The sequence below is a fragment of the Acipenser ruthenus genome, chromosome 8 (genome assembly GCF_902713425.1).
Source record: "Acipenser ruthenus chromosome 8, fAciRut3.2 maternal haplotype, whole genome shotgun sequence".
NCBI lineage: Eukaryota > Metazoa > Chordata > Actinopteri > Acipenseriformes > Acipenseridae > Acipenser > Acipenser ruthenus.
In genome coordinates this window covers 58,164,270-58,170,269 of record NC_081196.1, presented here as the reverse complement: position 1 = coordinate 58,170,269, position 6,000 = coordinate 58,164,270, and positions in this window count along the sequence as shown.

Below are 6,000 nucleotides of genomic sequence, written 5' to 3'. Positions count from 1 at the left end.
TACACAAACGTTTTTTTAATGCTTCTTATTTCCCATCTGCCCAAAAAGACCTAGAAAACACAAAGGCAATTGCATTTCTTTAAACAATAATAGAAAACATCAACTTGTATGTTTAAAATCACAGCAGGTTATTTTGAAAGGGTAAGGAGTGATTTCCAAAAGAAAGAGTCAAATGACTTTTTGAATAATTTACAATTACCAAAATACCCCTAGTGATGGAGTGTAAAGTCTTTACCACAGTTTTGTTTTTGGAGATAATAGTCTTTGAATTAAACAGGCACATTTTAAATGGACAAACATTACAATAGTAACTCTAATTTAAAAAGGTTGGAAAGCCTTGATTATACTCTTCTCTAAAGTGTTCTGAACATGTTATTATTGAGCCCATCAATTAAAAGTAGGAACATTTAGCTTTTGTAGTAAAGTATAAAGGCTATTACACTTTTGAATGGATTTAGATAACAGTCTTGCACAGTGCCTTCTAGTGCCTCTAATGAACTAGAAGGAAATCTTTCACACAGATAAGCACTTGTAACCTCCCCCTGTATTATTCACATATCATTAAAGCTTGTCCAGCAAAATGAGAATTCCAAAGCGAAAATAAATGATGGTGCAAAAGGATTCTTAAAAGAAGTCAAGCCAGTATCTCAAGAAATAATTAACCTGTGATTACTATCCACAGGTTCTGTGGACCCAAAGTACTTAAAAAATGCCCACTGCCCTTCTGTAACAGGTTTGTTTGCTAATCTACCAATCTCATAGTTTCATGTCAAGTCAGTGTCAGTTGTATGGCGTTGGCGTTGTATGGTGTTCTTGCTGGGCTGGCTACTCTGTTTCTGCACAGGTGGGTATTTGGGTCTAAGGGACCCGTGGATAGTACTTTAAATTTCATGCCATTCTAAACATTGCTGGGATAAACAGTCACATTATGCACTTGTCTGCCGCCCCACATGAGAGTCTAGCATACTCTGAATTCCTCACGGCGCTTGGGAAAGCACAAGCTCGTCCCTTCATGGAGAGCAGAATGATCAACATCAAAGTACTCACTGCCTGCTGACCCAATACCTGCAGATGATATTCCCAAATCCAAAAGGAAGAGGTGCTCCATGTGTCTGTCACCAAATGACTGAAAGACAAACGTCTCCTGCGCCTCGTGCAAACATCCCATCTGTCTTCAATGTGCCCGTCACATGTGTCCAAACTGCATGTGAACAATGCAACTGCTCTGAAATATTTTAATAGTGTTGTTTTATTTTGCTAAAGTGTAATTTTTGTTAAATGGATTTAATTTGTCCGTTTCTTAGACCAAATAAATGATTGGTACACTGGACCTGTGGACAGTACTTAATTAACTTTTTTTGGTGGTTATTAGTTAACTGGGACTTCAGAAGAGCTTTACAGAGGATTGATCAAACTGTGCCACAGTTATATGGGACAGGATTACCTTTGTACACATGACGTGATGACATTACAATGCTAATTTAATATAATACAAGCTGCTTGAGGATACTTGGAATTAGTGTAAAAAACAACTGTGTGGCAGAACACAATCAGTGAGCCATAGAAAGATGTCCTAAAATTGTGCAAATGGAAATTTAATTAATAACTTTCTATGTCAAAATAGTGTCAGTCCACATCAATCAAAGATAGAGCTTTTGTCAGCAGAGGCATTTTGCAGGGTACTGGTAAATGTCTTAAATGTATAGGCTACACATTAGTGACACTGGCTTAATGTAAAAAACAAAATGTATTGCTGTTGCACTATTGGTTATAATTCTGATATTTTAGCAACCTCTTATTTTTATTTTCTAACCATAAACCTCAAGGCTTATACTCCAGCCTCTACCGTCTCAAATTACCAGTCACAAGAGGGGGTTCACATTCCCTTCCACATCACCAGTCCTGTGTGATCTCCTCATCTCAGTCCTGGCTGGAATTGCAATCTCAGAGCTCAGAGTCAATCACTCTACTGCCACCCTTATAGAGCTAGGCTGCATTAGTCATCATGATGTTTGCTTTCCAACCAAGTGACATCACTGACAGACGTCTGATCCAGCTCAAGGCATTAAAATAGGGTGGGCGTTGACATTTTTTCCATGTCAACTGCTCCTTGAATTGGAATGTCAATATCAACAATAACCCCACTATATACTGAGACAGGAAATACACAGGTCAGCCCATTAAAGCAAACAAGTGAAAAGTAATAATGTATCCCGTCTTCTAACCATTTTTAAAAATACATTTCTGTAGTTCTTTCAAGCTGCAGCCACCAGTCAAGCCAGCAGGTAACTGCAACTACTGGACTTTACCTTGTTATCCTAGTACATAAAAATGCCCTGTACAGATTCAATTACAGTTATGCTGTCTACAAATTAGAGGTGATGCAATGCACCAGTATTGTGTCTTTGGTACCATTATACTTACCAAGGGGACTAAAAACATGTTTTGCCAAGAAAGGCACATGCTACTGGTATCTGGAGTATATGTACTGTATATGCTGTTCATAATTATGACAGGGTGTACACTGTGGTCAAATTGGGTATGGAACAAGGCAACTATGATTAAATATAATTAACAACAACATTCATTTTAATTAATTTTAAGGGACCTTAGTTTCCAGAAACTGTTTTTTTTTAAGAGTAGAAGCGCTGTCACTAATAAAGTCAAATGTAACACTTCTGCATTTACGTTTCTTCCCTTCTTTCTACAGTAGAAATAAAACAACAACAACAAAAATGGTTTTATAAAATCACAATCACATTTATGTTGGTTGGGAAAAAAATTATTTTGTTCTTGCCCATGAAAAGGTGCTACATGAGAAGCCAAATGACCACAGATTTGAAAGAATATGGACACTGGGGAGCTGCAGCTTCTGTTGTCCAGCTTCTGCAAGGCCTGTGATCAAGGTAGCTTTAGATTGCTGGTGGACTAAATATGGCTTCTTGCAATCACATGTCTAACAACTCTAGTATATTTCATGTTTGGGTGAAGGTTGACCTGCTCTATCTAGTGACTATGACAAGGGTACATTCTTTTGAAACACTGGTGTAATGGACAGTAATGACCAGCATGTTAGTGTGGAGTAGTGGTTAGGGCTCTGGACTCTTGACCGGAGGGTCGTGGGTTCAATCCCAGGTGGGGGACACTGCTGCTGTACCCTTATGCAAGGTACTTTACCTAGATTGCTCCAGTAAAAACCGAACTGTATAAATGGGTAATTGTATGTAAAAATAATGTGATATCTTGTAACAATTGTAAGTCGCCCTGGATAAGGGCGTCTGCTAAGAAATAAATAATAATAATAACTTGTTCCACTAGACACCTACAGTCGTTCCCGTAGCAGTTATTATTTGGATAGTATATTGACTAAATCAATCTGAAAATTGCACCCTGCTGTTAACAACCTGTATTCAGGTGAACATTTTCTTCCACATACTGGAAATTACTGTACATGATGGGTTTTTAAAGCAATATTACAGAAGCTATCATACAAATTGTAATAAAAATGATTGAAGCTTGTTTACAGCAGCTATTAGGCATTATATTTGTGCTGTTATGTTATACCTTACAGTTTAAAAGAAACATTTACATTGGGCTTAAATATTGTTCATTAATTAGAAATAGCGTGTATATTCGGGGCTGACAGGTTGCTGCTTCAGTACAAAATAGAAATATAGCATGTATACAAAGATTAATGGAGAAACAAAACTCCCTTCTAACTGCTATGAATAATACTGTATTCAAAGTGTTGGGTTGAAGTTTGCTAAGTTTACTACAGATGCTTCCGCAGTAATGCCAGTCTTGCTTTGTAATTCAGTCGTTGCACTTGCCCAGTGTGTGTAGTATGAGTGGAATATTCAATTCCATTTCAATGTAAACAGATTATTTGGAACACTGAAGTATTTGGAATATGTTGTGCATGTACACAGACTGATCGTTTTCTTCTCATTAGCACAAGGGTTAACTTTGCCCACTGTTCTCTTATAAATAATTGATATTTTTGCAGCACAGCTTTTGCATCTTTCTGTATTTGTTAACCCTCAGGGGTAATCATTTATTGTATACAGAACATGGCAAGCAGCAAGAGTATTCTTTCTTTTCTTGTTTTAGGTAACCTTCCATTAGACAGAGATACACTGATATGGGGAAAGAGCAATGCAACGCAAACATGTCACAATACTTTGAATCAGCAGCATTTCATTATTCCTTCTTGGCAGAAGAAAACTGAAAATACACAACAACAAAAAAAATTAAAAACAGCACAAGTGACCCAGTGGACAGTGGACTTCCATTAGAGCACAATGTTATGGGGCAAGATTTTTATTTATTTATTTATTTTTTAACACAGCCAATTTTATTACTTTTTTTTAGACTTCTGTCTGGATCTCATCACAAAATGAATGTACAGGTTTGGATAATTGCCTACCCTTCCTTTTAAGGTTTTCCTTATTGCAAGTTCCCAATGTACAGTACACACATTGCAGGACGTGCCAGATCGTATTTGGAGAATGTATTCCCTCGTCATGTAATATTGAATAATACTGTATGATTGTTTTTTTTTGGTTGTGTATGTTCAACATGTTCTTTGATACATTTAATTGTTTTTCTTTTTCGCCTGCTCATTTAGGGATCAAGTGATCCTGTGATCAACTAAAAATCTTTGTTTACTAATTGCTTTCAAATTGTTGTTGCACACTGGTGTACTAAAACTAGATTAGCAAATTATCCACCTCTCTATTTGTGCTACAGTTTATTACACAGAAACACATCAGCAGAGTGTAATGACAGCTAATTTAATTAAATGCACATTTTTGTTCTTAAAATAAGCTTATTTCTCACTAAACTAATTATATTTTAAAGACATTTATGAACCCTTATATTCAGCCAGCTATTTAAATTACCATGTTAATGGTAATGCAGTGCTCTAATTTATAATATTACATGATTATAGAAATTAAATGGATATTAAGTAGACGATAACACATTTTGTATTATCTCCACTGGCTTAAAATATGCAGCTTATTTGCATTCTGTCTAGTGACTATGACTCTATGCATTTGTATCTACCTTATTATCCCCAAAAGGGGAGGAAGTCCCCAGTGACAGGCACACAGAGACAGTTAAATGTATATGTATGTCAGACTTTTCATTTATCCATACACATCAAATTGGCATTAAAAGCATGTATCCAAAATTATTGAGAGTATTAGATTGTGGATATATATGCTGGTGTCTGTCTGTCCGTACATTTATCCATATATGTCACACATTTTACATGGTTTGAAATACATTATTTAACAGAGGTACAAAGTATGGGCTTTATGTTATTTAAGGAGACACTTTTTGTTTGTAGGAATTTTTCAGAGCAGCATTAAAATGTATGAAGCCGGTACGATCATTCTGCTTGTACATTGTCACTACCTAAACTTAATTGATATTGTGAAAAGTTCATCCTTTTGAATGATGTGCTGTATTAGCAAATAACTGCATTTATAACAATGTGTGCAGTATGCAAAGTTACATATTTATTGCCCCCCCTGATATGTCATGCAGATAGCACTGAATGCAGCTGGCAAATAATGTTTGGGACAGCTCCAGTGCTTGTTTTGCCACTGATGTTACCGGCTTCATAAACTTTAGTGCTGATCTAAAATATTACAGGTTTCTAAAAAAGAAAAACTGTTTTCCTAAATAATATATAGCCCATATTTCCTACCTGTGTTTAATAATTTATCCCATATCATTTGAAACAGGTTAGAAACAGGTGGTTAATCGGAAGCAAAATTAATAAGTGCACATCAAAATACAAAACACACTGAACGAAATTACTTCCAGAAATTATGAAGGATGAGGTGTAGTCCAATGTATTAAAAAAAAAAAAAATAGTTTCAAACAAATCTATTTTTCACAACAGTTTTAAAGTTAATGAAGTCACGTTCCAAATCACGGTTCTTATATAAGTCTTAAGTAAGCTCTATTGCAAAGGCTAGTATTAACATA